We start from the raw sequence: 17,671 nt of genomic DNA, 5'->3' as shown, positions 1-17,671 counted from the left end.
AAAAATAATTATCAAAATATTTTTAAATTTAAACCTTCAAAATAATGAGTACTTTAGACATTAAGTTTTTTTGTTACTTCTATATCAGGTTTCTCAGCCTTGGGATGATTGTTATTTTGAGCTGGATCACTCTGTGTGTGCGGCGCTGTCCTTCCCATTGTAGGATATTTAGCAGCCTCCCTGGCCTCCACCCACTAGAAGCCAGTAGCACACACCCTTTCTTCCCCAGTTGTAACAATAAAACATGTCTTCAGACATTGCCATATGTCCTCTGGGAGGACAAAATTGACCTGGATTGAGAACCACTGTCCTCTTTATGTATTTAGAAACCTCCCCCGGCATGGCCAAGAAAAGGAAATCTAGATTTTTCAAGGCATCCACAAGTTTTAGTTTTAAGAATTTCAAACTTCCTATGACTCATAATGAAGAATCAGGATCTATGATACATTACTACCTGAGAGATTTATAAACAGCACTACTGCCTCAAAATAAGGGTGGCCTGGCTTCATTTCAGTCATTTAATAGGATAACTCTGCTATCCGATATCCTGGATTGCTAGCCCCCCGCCCCTTTTAGGTGCTCCATTCTTAGAAGACTACTCTTAAGATACTTACCAGGCACTCAGGACTGATTATGAAAGAAGAGGATTAGGGTTGGGGGTCTATTAACATCACCTACAGAATCAATGGCCCACTGAACTCCAGGGTCAGCCCACTCCAGGGGCAGGGTTTTAAAGCTGGGCCAGGTGTAAGCAAGCACATGGTAAAGCAGGTGCTTCCTCAAGGAGAGTTGCAGGGTGGGGAGAGATAGGAAAATAGCTTCAGAAGACAAAGAGCCAATGAATGGGAGGTGGGAGGTTCAGCTGAGAAGAAAAGGCAAATGAGGAAGGAGATTGTCCTTAAATATCTGGTGGGCTGGTGTGGGAAAGTGGGTGGACTTGTTTCCGTCTGCTTAGAAAGTGATAAGAATGGTAGGTAATTCAGTAGATGCTTACCACAGGCCTTCCAGGGGCCAGGCACTGCCCAGGCACTGAGGCGACAGGACGGACGAAGACCCAGTCTCTGTCCCATGGAGTGCACACTGTAGTCCATAGAAGGACTGGATCCCTTCCCCTCCCACCCACCTTCCCTCTTTCTACTAGTATTTTAACAATTTGAGCCAAATGCCCAGGTATTTGTCTACCTGCTTGTGTTTTTTCCCCCATTTTAAAAGTTAAGGTTTAATTAACATACAGTAAAATTCAGCCCTTTAATCGTACAGTTCTGTAAGTTTTCACAAACTCATATAGTTGCATAAATACCATCACAATAAAAATCAAGAACAATTTTCCTCATCCCTTAAAATTTCCCTATGCCCCAATTGTTTTTTAAATTGGAGCAAATGGCTTGGGGCAAATAGCAAGCTCATCTCTGAGAGAATGTGAACTTCCTCTACTGGATACTGTGGAAGAGACTTGTTCAGCTGGTGGGAGATTGGGCCAGACAAACCCCGAGGCCGGGTCCATCCCTCTGGTTCCGTGAAACTGGACACCCGATCTTAAACATCACCCATCGGCAGTGATACGGTTGATTTTCCCCAATCACAGGTAAAGGCCCACCCCAAAGCCATATTCTTTTAGTCAAAGCTCAATAAAATTGGCCCAATAATTGGATCTCTATGAAAGCTACATAATAAGCATAGACAAAACAACAACAAAAAATCAAGACAGGTTTGGAAATGAAAGCCTGAATGTGGCAATTGAGGTCCAAACCAAGGATACCATCTACTCCCAACCCTTCCTTTTCTTCTTGGTATTTTGGTTTAAAAAAACATTAACTCCAAAACTGAACCAAGCTCACACAATGTGACCACACTTGGCTCTAAAGGTGGCAGGAAGGGAAGTTAAATTAGCCAAGTTTGTCTAAGAATGGATCAACAGGGTTAAAGACAAATGTCTCAGGGGTTCCCACAGCTTGTTACGAAGGAGGGACTGTGGTGACCAAATCTGATGTGCCCTGTGACAGCAAATGGGGCGTGACCAACCCATCCCCAGTAGCCCTTCCACTGGGAGATATGAACACCTTTGGCTGGCTTGACCTCAATGACAAATGTCCAGTTTCCAAACAAGCCTGTTCTGTTATCAAGAATAACTGCTTTATTGAGCATCTACTATGTTACAGCCCTATCTAGCTCCTTTTATTCTCACAACCACTTTATGAGGTAGGTAATATTATAAGCCTCGTTTTACAGACGAGGAAACTAAGGCCCAAAGAGGTTATGTAACTACCAGTCAGTGTAGAACTGTTTATTATTGCTAGCAAGGTCTTCTGGGTGGTTGCTGAACTTAATGTCTTGGTCTCTCAGGCCTCTACTATGCTTGTTTTGTAGGCTGGCTCCCAGGCATGCTGGATTCCCCAAGCAGCCAATTGCCTGTTCTCTCTCATTTCAACCTAGAGGCCATAAGGATCTCTCTGCTTTAGACTTTTTATTTTATTTCACTCTTTTGGTCTGCAAGTTTATTACTCTTGTATTCTACAGGTGGCTTAGAACATAAGCTAAACTGTCAAGGGTATTCCTTACCCTGCATCCAGAAGCTTCCCTAAACCTAGACTCCTCATTACATCTTAGAAAATCCCATGTTAATAACATCAGCAATAACAAGGAAAAAAGTCATACTGTCAGAAAACACCAACTGAATGTCACATTTAATTATAAAACTGCATTTTGTCTGAGTTTAGTGCAGATTTAAAATGCACAGAACAAGACAATGGCTTCCCTTTGTGAGCACCATTTTACAAAAAAAGGGTATTAGAAAACAATGCAGTGACACTTACCAAAATTTCCCCCAACTATCACAAACTTTATATACACCACATGTCTTCTAATACCGCTGCTGGGGTGGTCCTGAAAAACAATACCATAACAGAAGGATAGATGCATCATTAAAGACATAATTTAATATATGTAAATATTGTGTTTTTCTCCTGGATACCACACGTCTTCCTGTTTTGGGCTCTCATCAATGTACCAAACTCTTACTGTCAGATTCCTTTTTGTTTTCACAGGAAGATAAAACTAACCTACAAATTAATGCAGCATTATCCTATATAATCCTATATCAGTGATGGCGAACCTTTTGAGCTCGGCGTGTCAGCATTTTGAAAAACCCTAACTTAACTCTGGTGACGTGTCACATATAGAAATTTTTTGATCTTTGCAACCACAGTAAAACAAAGATTTATATTTTTTATATTTATTTTGTATATTTAAATGCCATTTAACAAAGAAAAATCAACCAAAAAAATGAGTTCGCGTGTCACCTCTGACACGCGTGTCATAGGTTCGCCATCACTGTCCTATATAATCCTATATAATCAAGAGCTAATATGCTAATTAGACCAGATAGCAGACGACCTTCCGGAATGACCATTGGGCGGGGGGCAGGGCCATGAGGCAGCTGGGGCTGCGAAGGCCTACCCTTGCATGATTTTCGTTCATTGAGCCTCTAGTAACAAATAAATAAAAATCTGGACAACGAAGCAAGCCAGAAACTATGCTTATAAATACTTTATTTGAATGTTTAGCCTTTTAAAAGAATTGAATGCAAAAATATCCAAAGTTGATATTTCAACTATATTTTCTCCCCAAGCCAATTCCTCTTTCCTATTTCTTTCAGTAACACATTCCTGTCTCCTTTACTGGATGTGAAACCTGATCTTTCTTTTCTAGACTTCATTTTATTATGAAAAATAGGAATCATCATACTGACCTCCCAGGGTTGTTATGAGGATTAAATGATATAAATTGAATGACATTAAATGACATAGAAAGGCTTAAAACAGCACCTGGTCCACAGTAAATTCGGGTGAATGTGAAGACCGATTTTCATTCTCCTAGTCACACAGGCCTGAAAACTACCGTGGCCTTCCTCATCTTCACGGTAAACCCTGGCCTAAGCCTGCCCTTCCAGGCCCCAGGCGTGCTGCACTCAAGGCCTCCCCATTCTCACGCTGGGGTTACACTCTGCTCTCTCTGGTTGGCATTAGTCCTGGCAGAAACTGATCACTGGCCTCCTATTTCTTCCCTTCCAATCCCACACTCCTGGTTCTGCAAAGCACCCTTCCTAAACACCACGTAAGGCCTCAGTGGAAACACCTTCCACTGCTTCCTGTCACCTGCACCTTTATCTGTGACAGTGTGTTAGCCCAGTGCCGCAGCTCACCTCGGCTTTATCTCCACATCTCCCCACCAAATCCTTTGGCATCCAGTCACCTGTCCCCGCCTGAGCCTTTTGGCATGCCAGTTCCCTAGTTCCCCGAATGTCTTCTGTCCCATGCGTGCTGGTAGGAGGCCCAGCCATTCACTCCCTAAGGCAGGGATGGTAACTTTCTGTGCCCTAACGATCTAGAGATACGTTTCTCAGAATAATGTTTCTAAATGCTTGAAATTAGCACATGAAATGCAAAGAAGTATGTTGATATACAGTTATCAAAATTGTTATGTGCTTCTTTTGATGTTTAAATAAATTCCAGTAAAAGTCTAATAACAGCTAATTTTGAAGTACTGTTGGGGTGATATTTCAGGATATCTTTAAGTATAATGTAATATGAAAATACTCATAATTTCTATTGGAAACAAATAGTAATGCCACTTTCATAATAGAAGAAAATGTTAGATTTCAGTGAAAGAGTTAATGAAAATAAAGAGACAATTTTTCCCCATCCAAGTTCACAGACCCCCTGAATTCCATCCATGGACTCAGGTCAAGCATCCTGACTTTAAGGCTTAGCCAAATGTTCATCTTCTTGAGCTCTTTCTATCTTGATTTTCCCAATTTGATATTACCTTACCCTCTTTGTTTTTCTCTTTTTAAAAATTTTGTATTATTGATATACTTTAAATGTACTTACTGTTTCCTACTTTTCAAGTTGTAAGTCTTTTAAGGTATAAGGGAAGGCCCTATGCTTTTCCATTTTTTAATTCCTCTCATGGCTAACAATGCGTGGCCTCACAGCAGGCACAGTAGGAAGGCATTAGGCAGCACTGCTTGAATTAACCTGTGAATAACAGTGCAATCTTGCTTATGCTACACAGACTCAGCTAATATTAATATTATCTTATCTCTCTTTGGCAGTATAGGAGGTCCTAAATATGTAGATGGGGCACCTAAACATTCCATGTTTAGAGTATAACGTGCTGGAATTAGGCAACAAAATGCTCTCGTCCTTTACTTTTCCTCTTTAGAGAGTAAATGCTTAGTCAGTGCTGCTGACTGACAGATCTGGGAACAGACCAGCTCTTCAATCATTCTTCTGATACAGGGGCTGCCTGTCTGATGCACAATTCCTGCCTTTGTGGAGCTCCAAGTCTAGCAGTTTTCCTGGGCTAGTTTGAGAATCTCTCAACCTTTCAGGCCTTTGCAAAGACAAAAGTAGCTGGTGATTTCCTAAGTACAGGTGCCTTTATGAGTCAGGTAGGCAGGGCCAGTTAAGAGTTGCCATGGCTTCCCATTGGTCTCACATACTAGTATGTGAGCCCCTGGTTCCAGGGTAGGCGGTTCCAGTAGATGGAGCAGTGAAATTCCATCTCCTCTCCTGAGTGATGCTGTCTTTGCATATGAGGTTGGAGATGACAACCCCACCAAAGTGCCTATCTCAGCATTGTCTACTAAGCACCTGGCTGAATAGTTCACTGTGAACTCCACTGAGTCTATAATGGATCAACCTCATGATAGATATCAGTTCTTCAGTCTATCAGCTTTTTTCCTAAATAGCTGCAGCTCAGGACTCCTGTGTGTTTTTGCCAAGAAAAACAAAAATATAACAGACTAGTTCATCCTTTTCAAATGAAGAGAGAATAATGATAGTCTCCACTGAAACCGTTCATAAGGGCACTGTGACCATTTGCTTTGGCAGAAATTCACCACTGGCAGCATTTTCAAACCCTACATCATGTCAAGTGACTCTTATGATAAGTGGGGTGTAGTCTCCCATCCCAGTAACCAAGACTAATGAGATCTCCATTCAGAGAACAAAGGCTGGACTTGGCACACAGTTTTATTCTTAAAGACATTTAAATGCATTTCATTTGAATTTGTTCCTTTTGAGACACACTAGATATGTGGTACTAAATAAAAATGATAATGGAGAGGGTAGCATGACTGCTTTACCTTCTGTTTCAGGAATTATGATGTATTCATCCTCATAAATAAATAATAAGATGTTTAAAGGGGCTCCCACACAACACATTGCACTGTATGTACTATTTGCTTTTAATACATATCGTAGACTACTGTGTGGCTCCCGGTTTAAAGGGAACATTCTCAATACACACTGAGAACAGAACAAGTTTTCTTGAATACAATTCCCATGTGCATGGGGCCATTCTCTCTTCCTTTTCCTAACAGATGCTCCATATTCCTTCAGGCACAGTGTTTCATGGACAGGTGACAGCAACCCCAGCTGGAGGGTGGGGACCTGAGTAGTCGAAGGCTGTATAGTGTGCCAACAAGAAACATCAGCATCACCTGGGACCATCTGAGAAACGTCAGTTCTGAGGCCCCACCCCAAACCTACTGAATCATAACCTATTTTACAAGATCCCCATTTCATCTGTGTGCACACTAACGTTTGAGATTCACTGATCTAAGGGAAACCCCTTTCCAGTGATGGGTTTAAGAATTGGCATGTGACCCAATTCAGGACAATGAGATGTGAAAAAGTTTTTTCAGGAGCATCTCCTCATTCTTCTGGGAGAAATTCCCTCCTCTGACTGTTGTGTGGGATGTGACACCTAGGACTTCCACAGCTACCTTTCTCCCATCTAAAGAGGAAGGGCAGAGACAGAAAAACCACAGGGAAGCATAGTAGGGCTGATTGCATTAGGTCATTGATTCCCAAAGTGGGCGCTATCGCCCCCTGGTGGGCGCTGCAGCGATCCAGGGGGGGCGGTGATGGCCACAGGTGCATTTGTTTTAACTTTTTTTGTATTACCTTTCTATTCTGAGTTCAATAAATAGTTTCATAATTTCAAACTTCAATGTTTCTAATTTACACCTTTCTTTACTATATTTTACGAAAAAGGTAGAAACATTAATACATATATCTTTCTGTTTAATTGCTATTAAAATTTTTTAAAAAATTAATTTCCAGGGGGCGCTGAGTAATATTTTTTCTGGAAAGGGGCGGTAGGCCAAATAAGTTTGGGAACCACTGCATTAGGTCAACCCTGAAGTCTGTGGAATCACCCAACTGCCAGTAAATTTCTTATGGTTCAGGCCTCCTGGAGTGGAGTTTTCAATGATCTAGAGCTGGAAAACACCCCAAAATAAAGCATTATTAAGAGAACAGAATGCCCAGGCACTGGGCTCAGCCACATGCTGAAGAGTTCAGACAAGTCAGTGCATCGAGGGACCAGAGCGACAGTTTAGAGCCTTGTTTTTGTTGGGGGAACTGACCCAGTTAGTATTTCCGGTTCTGACAACCATTGTTTACTTTGCCCATTTCCAAAAGTTTTCCAAACTGGCCAGTCTAAATTATCAACCAGACAAAGTGCTGAACACTTTCCACATTATTTTAACCAGAGTGATCAACAATTGCCTTCCCCAGAAGTCACATGGATGTCATTTCCTGCAAAGACAATGGGAGACTAATTGCTCAGCCTCACACTCTAATAGGGAAGACAACCTGTGACATGTAATTACTGGAGGGTAAATAACGAAAAGCTTGAGGCTCTCAGAATCTGTTCTGGATCCACTCCAAAAACTTGGGGAAAAGGAAAAAAAAAAGAGAGAGAGAGAGAGAGTCAGCTGATCTAAAAGATTTGAGGGGCTAGCAGTTTAGGTAACCACCCATACCATTTTTACACATCATTGGTACTTATTAAAGACCTATCTAAGGGAAACTAAATAGACCTACTATTATATAAAACCGTATATGGCTTTGGTGTAATTTTGCTTCATATATAGGAGTGATGTCATCAAGGAAAACTGGTGTCTAAATGGACATAATCTCTTTAGTGAGTCATGGCTTCTCAGCCACAACAGGATATTTTGGGGGATGGGCTTGTGTTGGCTCGATGAAGAATGTGCTATCATGGAGTGGACGTTAGTTGGTTTTCTACAGAATATTCCTTAAATTCTATTATCTAAGGTCTCTTTTTCTCTCCAAACCTTTTTGCTTTATCTTCCTTGGTACCTCATACACTGTCACAGCTCCAACCATCATTCCTTGTCATGAGTTTCAAACCATCCCTAGATCTATTGCCCACACTCCCAGTTCCTCTGCTGCCCCTAGATAGAAAGTACCCTGAGGACGAGCACCTTGATTTGGTCACTGCTCTATTCCCAATGCTTAGCACAGTGGCTGGCACTGAGTATTACATGTTTGTTGAATGAAGAAGTTAAAGGCCTCACACAGAGTCTTAAGATGTTTCACAGAATTTCCTGCCATCACCCTCTAACTGGCCTGATTCAGTTCTCTCCTTTACTCCCTCTATTGACACAAATGAATGCTCTGGATTACAGCACTGGTCATGTGAGTTCTAGAAGGTCTCAGCTGAGAATGACTTACCAGCCCAGCCCTGAATATTTCCGGGTGAGAAACTGGTCCCACTGAGGCCAGAAAACTTGCCTAAGGTCTTATGATTAGTGGGCAGCAGAGGCAGGGTTATAACTCAGGCTGCTGACTCAGTGGCTCTTGCTAACATGTGACCGATTAGTTCAAAACCTTTAATACAGCGGTTCTCAACCTGTGGGTCGCCAACCTGTGGGTTGCGACCCCTTTGGGGGTCGAACGACCCTTTCACAGGGGTCGCCTAAGACCATCGGAAAACACATATATAATTACATATTGTTTTTGTGATTAATCACTATGCTTTAATTATGTTCAATTTGTAACAATGAAAATACATCCTGCATATCAGATATTTACATTACGATTCATAACAGTAGCAAAATTACAGTTATGAAGTAGCAACGAAAATAATTTTATGTTTGGGGGTCACCACAACATGAGGAACTGTATTAAAGGGTTGCGGCATTAGGAAGGTTGAGAACCACTGTTTATATATGTGTTTTCCGATGGTCTTAGGCGACCCCTGTGAAAGGGTCATTCGACCCCCAAAGGGGTCGCGACCCACAGGTTGAGAACCGCTGCTTTAATACTTTTTCAGCAGAACCTAGTACAGGGCTAGGTATGTAGGAGATACCCAATAATATTTGTTGACTGACTAATTGAATAAACGAATGGTTCTCTTTGGCATATACCAATAGGTTTCAGTTTGTTTTTTATTTAAGTGGAACTCTCTTTAAAAGAAAGGGAATACCCCAGTATACAAAATGGAGAAGAAAGGAGCTGCTGGACCTCTGCCCCTGCAGTACCTCTGAGCCACCTTCTCAAGACCTCCGGGCTTGGTGACACTACTAGAAAAACCAAGGACTTACACAAACTCTAACTCTTCAGCTTTGCCCTCAGAGCCACCCACCATCGTTCCAATCCCACCTCAGCCTTATCTTCCATTTCTTCTTCCTCCCTCATGCCCAGCCTCACCAAAGCACTTACTTCCACCTGCAAGATAGGAGAGCCAACCTGTTCCGCACACCCAACTCTAATATAAATCCTTCCCTAAAGTTCCTGTCCAATTTTCTGCACAGGAATTAATCTACTATCGGACTTATAGTACCATCTGCTTCAAGGGAAAGGGCCAGCTCCCGGAGGGCAGGAACGTACTCTACATTAGTCTCTCAACCATTGGCACCTTGCACAGAGGGAGCACTTCTAGTCATTTTGTTGCATTCAACTAAATTATATAAGTTTTGCAATGGGGATTCCAAATCCCCCCCCTCACCTGTGCAGGCTAAAGATAAAGCCAGCACACACTTGGAGATCCATCTGCTAGGGAACAGCTGTGTGAGTCTTATTTTCAAAAGCAGAGAATTGGGGGGGAGGTGCGAGGGGCAGAAAGAATGACTTCCCCTCCCCTCAAGAGCTCTTCTGTGACTACAGGTGTTCTGTGCAATGTGAGATACAAGATGGGCAGCTTGTGTTAGAAATAACAGATTTTATTAAAATATAGTCCTGATTCCATTTATGCCACAATATTCTCTGCAAGACCGAAGTCAATTGTCTGAAAAATTAAAGTGTTCCAAGTGGTGGGAAAATACATTAAACAAGCAAGTGCACAAAGTCCAATCGCCAATCGCAAGAAAACACAGGGTTCCCTAGGAAACCAAGCCTACTTTATGACTGACTGTGACCTTCCCTCCTCATGGGAGAGAGGGTGGGAGGCTCTGAGGAGGCATCACTGACCCATCTGCTTCCCTTGTCTGCAGAGACTCTAATCCAGGGGTCCTCAAACTTTTTAAACAGGGGGCCAGTTCACTGTCCCTCAGACCGTTGGAGGGCCGGACTATAGTTAAAAAAAAAAAAAACTATGAACAAATTCCTATGCACACTGCACATATCTTATTTTGAAGTAAAAAAACAAAACAGGAACAAATACAATATTTGTATTTGCATGTGGCCCGCGGGCCGTAGTTTGAGGACCCCTGCTCTAATCCTTCTGGCTTCACGCCAACAAGGTGGGGAGACTCAAATAAGTTTGTGGTGGTTGTTTCCTTTATTATTTGCTGGAGGTGGAGTAAAGAGCAGAAGAAAAGAGGAGAAAGAGAGATGAACAGAAAGATGAGCATGGGAAGCACTCATAAGGGAGTAGGAAGGTCGAACTGCAAAAGGCTAGCTGCTCCTTTCTTGTCAGCTATTGCCAGGACCAGAGAGAACAAGAGGCTCACCAAGGAGCAAGCCACCACCAAGCCACCAAATGAGCTGATCCTCACCCGCCCTAGAGGCCAGCTCTGAAGCAGGCTAGAGACAGGTACACTGTGGGCTCACTGGCACAGATGGCTGGGCTGAGTCACAAGGGTGGCTGGAGGGGTTGGGTGAAATTTTAAGGCCCTCCTTGCTCCTCTTAATCTCCATCAACCCCAAAGAGGAGTGATATAATTTTCTTCCTCCTCTTTCTCAAAAACCACCACCACCACAACAACAACATAATGCTTAAACGTTTAGGCTGAGGATGCCCAGTTTATTTGGGGAAGAAATAAATGAAGTAAATGCCACTGGGATAATGAGTTGATTGTCAGGAAGAAAAAGAAAAGATTGTGCTTCTATAAATGAGAATGAAATATATGTTTATAACCGTGTCTTTTCTTTCTGGCAATGAGTTCTGTCAAGTGATCACATCAGTTATGCAGCAGGTAAAATAAAACAGCAACTCTGTTTTTGTAGAATACTTGAATTACTTCTGACTTGCCCTTGTAATGAAGCTATTTCTAGGGATCTGCGATCCAGAGTCTAAAACGCTACTTTGCTACCATGCAGGTGCAGCTGCTCTCTCCCAACCTGATTACACTCTCAAGACCCTCCAAATAGACATTGTGTAGTGGCTCCTGGGAAAGCCCATGAAATGCACACAGTATCACAATGTGGCCAAGATCAAGGTTAATAATGATGCGTGTAGAGCCCCTGGGGTGGAAGTGGGCTACAATGTTAGAATCCCAGAATCCTGAGGCTGAATGGAAAGTTAAAGAATATGTAGTCTTGTAGTATTTAAGTAATTTTGCAATCACATTCACATATACCACACACACACACACACACACACACACACACACGCACAGAGACAGACAGACATGCATACACACGTCTGCATGCATTGCAAAGGTGTATGCTAAATTCCAAAATATTATATATCTGTGGAACATAACAGCTCTGGTTAAAGGAAAAAGGACTCAAAACACTACCACCTTTGCCATCTTCCTGGCCCACTTCTGGGGAACCCTAACAGTCTAAGAACACTGAAAATCCCAGATTTAGTCCCCTCCCCCACCCAATATCTGCATCTTGCTCTTAACATCTCCTCCAGCCTGCATGCAGTTCTCCATGTGGCAATGTGGAAGACCCAACACTTCTACCTTTTTTTCTACCAAGGACCTATTTTATTCACCTCTGAGGACCCCACATTTTAAACCATTTCACCTCCTCTCACAAAACATTTTTAAAGTGATAATTCATCTACCCAGCTCTTATTTAGAGTTAGTGAAAGCTCAACTTCAATCTTAATCCTGGTAAACTTGGTAAACTTGGGAAAATTCCTTAATAAAGTGAAGTAGTAAACCCAATACAAGATTTTCTTCTCTTCCTCTGCTTTTTTACTTCATCTAAAACAAATCTTCATAAAGGAAATATCAAGTATCTAGGAATAAGTCCAACAAAAGTTGTGTAAGACCTTTACACTGAGATCTATAAAGCATTATTGAAAGAAATTAAAGAAGACTTAAATAAATAGAGGGTTATATCATGTAGATGGACTGGAAGTCTCGATATTTTTAAGATGTCAGTTCTACCCAAAAATTGCATCTTCAATGAATTTCAATGAAAAAAGGTTATTTTTTTCGTGTTGAAAATTGAAAAGCAGAATCTAAAATTTATATAGAAATGCAAAGTGACAAAAGCCAATATAATCTTGAAGAGTAAGAACAAAGATGGAAGACTTAGTCTATCAAATGTCAAGATTCATTATAAAATGATAATGCTAAGACAGTGTATTTGTGCAAGGATAGTAAAATAGATCAACAGAACAAAAGAGAAGGTCCAACATTTGACCTAGAGAGATAGCCTCCTAATTTGTGATGGATGGCATTGAAGTTCAATAAATACTATGTTGTGGGTTGAGTTGTGTCCCCCCAAAAGATATATACAAGTTTTAACCCCCAAGTACCTCAGAATATGATTTTATTTGGAAATAGGGTCATTACTGATGTAATTAGTTAAAATGAGGTTAGAGTGGATTAGAGTGGGCCCTAAGTCCAATATGACTGGTATCCTTAGAAGCAGCAGCAAATTGAGACTCAGACAGACATGAGGGGAAGAAGACCATGTGACAACGGAGGCAGAGATCAGAGCAATGCAGCCCAAAGCCCAGGAACACCAAGGATTACCCGCTACCACCAGAAGCTGAAGAGGCAAGGAAGCATTCTTCTCTAGAGCAGTGGTTCTCAACCTTCCTAATGCCGCGACCCTTTAATACAGTTCCTCATGTTGTGGTTACCCCCAATTTCACTGTTACAAATTGAACGTAATTAAAGCATAGTGATTAATCACAAAAACAATATGTAATTATATATGTGTTTTCCGATGGTCTTAGGCGAACCCCATGAAAGGGTCGTTCGACCCCCAAAGGGGTCGTGATCCACAGGTTGAGAACCGCTGCTCTAGAGCCTTCAGAGGGAGCATCGCCCTGCTAACACCTGGATTTTGTACTTCTAGCCTTCAGAACTGTGAGAAAACACGTTTCTATTGTTTTAAGCCACCCAGTTTCTGGTACTTTGTTATGGCCACCCTAAGAAATGAAGAGACTGGGTTTCCATATAAGAAATGAATCTTAATCTCTACCTTCACTATGCAAAAATCAATTCCACATGAATGATAGAACTCAATATGCAAAGTAAAATAATAATACTTTTAGAAGAAAACATAGAGAATATCTTCAAACCTTGCAAAAATACAGATTTTTAAAGAATTGAACACAAGAAAATGTTAACCATGAAGGAAATGAAGAATGTCTTTATCAAATGACATCAATAGAAGTGAAAGGTAGGTCACATAGCGGAGAAGATAATTGCAATACATTTATCCAGCAAAATCTCCTACAAATCCTTAAGGTAAGGGCAACAATCCAATAAAGAAACGGGCAAATACCTGAGAAGAAATTTTTCAAAAAAGAAAATCCTAATGGCCAATAAACAGAGAAAAAGATGCTCTAGTTTAGTCATCAAAGAAAAGTTAAAATGACAATGCATTATCAATAAACACCTACCATATTAGCTGAAATGACAGAGACAAAACCCACAGTGCTGGTAAGGATATGGAGTGACTGGAACTCTCATACAGTGCTGGTGAGAGTGTAGATCGATAAAGACACTTTGGAAAATTGGCAGTATCTATTAAAGCCTAACATACCCATATCCCCTGACCCAAGATCTCACATTGAGAAATCTATCCTACAGAAATGTTACAGATGCTCACCCACTGACGTGTATAAGAAAGTTCCTGGTCATACTATCTGTAATAGACTTAATTGGAAATGACCCAAAAGCCCATGTACAATGGAAGGGTTAGACAAATTTTGGTATAGTTAGTTATACAATACATGACACAGCAATGAAAATGGACAAATTACAACTCGTAACAACATGAATTAATCATCCAAATATAATATGAAAAGAGACACAACAGTATATACTGAAGATTTTATTTATAAAAATAGACAAAACCAACCTATGTTAGAAATCATGCTATTAGTTACCTCTGGTAGGAGTAGGGTGGTTAGGGACTGGGAAAAGGTCTAAGGGGCTTCTGGTGTTTGGGTGATGTTCTTTCTCCATCTGGCTGCTGGCTACAGGGGAGAGTACTCACTTTGTAAAAATTCATTATCAGTGCACTTAACAATTTGTGCTCTTTTCTGTATGAATATTATTATACTTCAATTTTTAAAAATCGCAGTGGTTAATGCCGTGAAACCAGAGACAAAACAAAGCTCTTATAAGAACTGAAAGCAAGAGAGTACAGCAATTTAATCTCTGCAAGATAATTCAAAAATTTGCTTTGCTAAAAGCTTATAAGTGCCATTTCATTTAATTGTGTTTTTTATTCACTTAAGATGACTGTCATGCCAAAACTATTTTATTATGAGATGTTAGGACAGTATGAAGCCAACAGTTTTGAAATAAAATAACACAAATCATTTTAAAGCAAAATTTGGATATTGAAGTCCGTTTATTTTTCATGTCAATTAAAAATGTTTCCTTAAGGCCTTGGTTTACAGCCTGCAGCATCCCTGGATGGGAAAGGCCTGGGGATAAAGGTGTTTTCTTTCTGTGGTGCACAGTAGGCACTCAAGATTTCCCTTCCAGAGTCACAAGTGAGATCTGCTCGTTCCTGCAAATGGAAGCCACAACAGTTGAGCTTGCCTCTGCAGCCTTGTCCTGGATAAATATAGTTTTCACCTGGCAGTCTGAAACACGGAAAATAACTCCCAGGACACCATACCTGCCTTTGTCGATTTCTGGCCTCTTCAGATTCCCGCTGTGAAATACACATGGTCACGAGGTAGAGTCCTGACCTACCTCAGGGCCCAGCATCACACTGATGGAGAGAGAATTCTGTCCCCCCAGTCTTGGGGGCAGCTGGACCTCTGCCTTTATGCTAGGCCCTCTCCCGCTTCTGGTCATAGTCTGTGCAGAGGTGAGCCCATCATCATTTGACGTGTGCTCCACACAACTGCTGCACCTACTCCTGAAATTCATCCCTTGGAGCGCAGGAACTAGATGGCCAGATAGGGCTTTCCCAGACAGCTGTGTTCTCTCCGATCCTCTGGTAGGAAGATTGTCTCCGGGCACTTATACAGCATCCTGCATGGCAGGCAGCCCCCACAGGAAGCGAGAGAGGGCCAAGCTCACCGTGGCCTACATTCTGAGATGGGAAAGGAACCGTGTGTGAGGGACTGTGGAGGCTTCGGGGTTCCCATGAAGGAAACCTCAGTCCTCCTCACCTTGAGAGGAGAGTATGGGGACGGGGCCCTGGAGCTGAGCTAGTCTTTCTTTGGCCACTCCATTCCCCTGTTAAGTTCCCAAAGGAGACTGCTTAGATTCAAACTCTGCTGTTATTGTCCAGACTTTCTGATGCTAATTCTACTCCTAACTTCACCATCTGACAATGATTCTGTGGGTCATTTAAGAGGAAAGTTCTCTCTGGTAAGAAAATAATATTTGTTTTGTAAGCAATATTTTATTATGAGTGGCCACAGGGATTTTCTCAACAGAAAATACAGATAAATCACAAGAGTCAAACATGAAAATAAGAATTTATGTGGACTGAGGAAAATCGTCCAGGCCAATTCTTTGAGAGCCTTTTTGCTACCCAGCCAAAGCAGAGGTAAGGAAACTACAGTCTCTGGGTCAGAGTGGGCCCACTGCCTGTCTTTGTATGGCCTATGAACTAAGAATGGTTTTTACATTTTGAAATGGTTGAAAAAAGAATTAAAATACTATTTTGTGACATGTGAAAATTATAAGACATTCAAATATCAGTGCCTATAAATGAAGTTGTATTGGAACCCAGCCATACCCATTTGTTTACATATTGTCTCTGGTCGCTCTCACGATACAACAGCAGAGCTGTCTCGGCAGAGACTGGACAGCCTGCAAAGCCATACAATGGCCTTACAGCCACTTACAGAAAATGTTTGCTGACCTCCTAATTAAGATAATTGCTATGTATTTGCAGAAGGTTATACTCTCTGATTTTCTCACTCTGCCCTACATGTTTTGTTCTGGAACTGTCTCTACATATGATGAGTCAAAGGCAAGTACTAAGGCTGATGCCAATTTGACACTAACCTGGTAAACTAATACAGCCCACTAAAGCAGTGCCTTTCAATCTATGGTCCGGTAATCAATTTAGTGGGTCGCAAAATTCAACTTAGTTGGTTGTTGCCCAGCATTTTCTTTAATGAAGTAGAAGAAAAATATCAAGGGGATGGTTATGGACTGAATTATGTCCCTCTCACCATTCATATATTGAAGTCCTAACCCCAGCACCATAGAATGTGACTATATTTAAAGATAGGTTCTTTAAAGAGGCAATTAAGGAAAAATGAAGTCCTACGCTGGGCCATGAATTCAATATGATTTGGGTCCCTACAAGAGGAGGAGGTTAGGACATGTGCAGAGGAAAGACCATGTGAAAATGAATGGAAAAGACACCATCTACCAGCCAGGGAGAGAGGCCTCAGAAGAAATCAACCCTGCTTAGTCAAGTCTATTGATTCTTTCTTCAAGAAATAATCAGGGAAGGAAGCAAATATTTGATACCAGAATGCTTACTACATGTTATTTATAATATCAAATATGAGAACATTTGATTACACAGTAATAGCATGGTGGATGGTTAAATTAATGATGTCTATTCATACAATAGAAAACTCCATAGTCACTACGTAATTCATTAAACAATTATCACAATTTAGCCTGGCTAGTGTGGCTCAGTGACTGAGTGTCGACCTATGAACCAGGAGGTCAAGGGTTTGATTCCCCAGTCAGGGTACATGCCTGGGTTGCAGACTTGATCCCTAGTAGGGGCCATGCAGGAGACAGCCGATCAATGATTATCTCTCATCACTGATGTTTCTCTCTCTCCTTTGTATATGATATGCATCCTCCACACAAGAGAGGAAAAATAAATACATCTTAACATTGCTAGCTCAATATGGTGTGATTAAGAGATATTTTTATTTTCTTCTTTATAGCTCACCAAATATTCTATAATGAGTGCATATTTTCAAGTCAGGAAAAAATATAAACTATTTAAAATATGTTTAAATTAAAGAATAGTATGCATATAGTAGTTCTACTGTGCATCTTTGACTTGCCAGAGGCCTCTGACTACACTGGCAAGTGGGGAAAATTTTGATAATGTTATATACACTGAGTGGCCAGATTATTATGACCACCTGACGTTTGTAGGCAAATTAGCTATAATTTTGCACTGAAGTTGCTAGAGGGCCAGACCATTATAAATAGGGAAACAGGTTGTTTACCACGACAGTAGAAGTGATTTTTTTTCTGAAGATATGG

General features: G+C 41.2%; 1 protein-coding gene across 4 annotated transcripts in view; it reads right to left on the bottom strand.

Annotated features, from left to right (window-relative positions):
• The window catches only part of FYN (FYN proto-oncogene, Src family tyrosine kinase), a 176,206-nt gene that overhangs the window by 106,583 nt on the left and 51,952 nt on the right, over window positions 1-17,671 (bottom strand). For 3 of the 4 annotated variants that reach the window (XM_005883739.2, XM_014531344.1, XM_005883732.2), the window contains one exon: window positions 2,814-2,883. The exons of the other annotated variant lie outside the window; for it this stretch is intronic. The gene's annotated coding sequence lies outside the window, so the exon portion shown is untranslated. The remainder of the gene's footprint in view (window positions 1-2,813; window positions 2,884-17,671) is intronic. 4 annotated transcript variants of the gene reach the window in all.

The sequence above is a fragment of the Myotis brandtii genome, unplaced genomic scaffold, assembly GCF_000412655.1.
Source record: "Myotis brandtii unplaced genomic scaffold, ASM41265v1 scaffold8, whole genome shotgun sequence".
Lineage (NCBI taxonomy): Eukaryota > Metazoa > Chordata > Mammalia > Chiroptera > Vespertilionidae > Myotis > Myotis brandtii.
The sequence above is the reverse complement of the archived record's forward strand: the minus strand, read 5'-3'. Positions and strand labels throughout refer to the sequence as shown.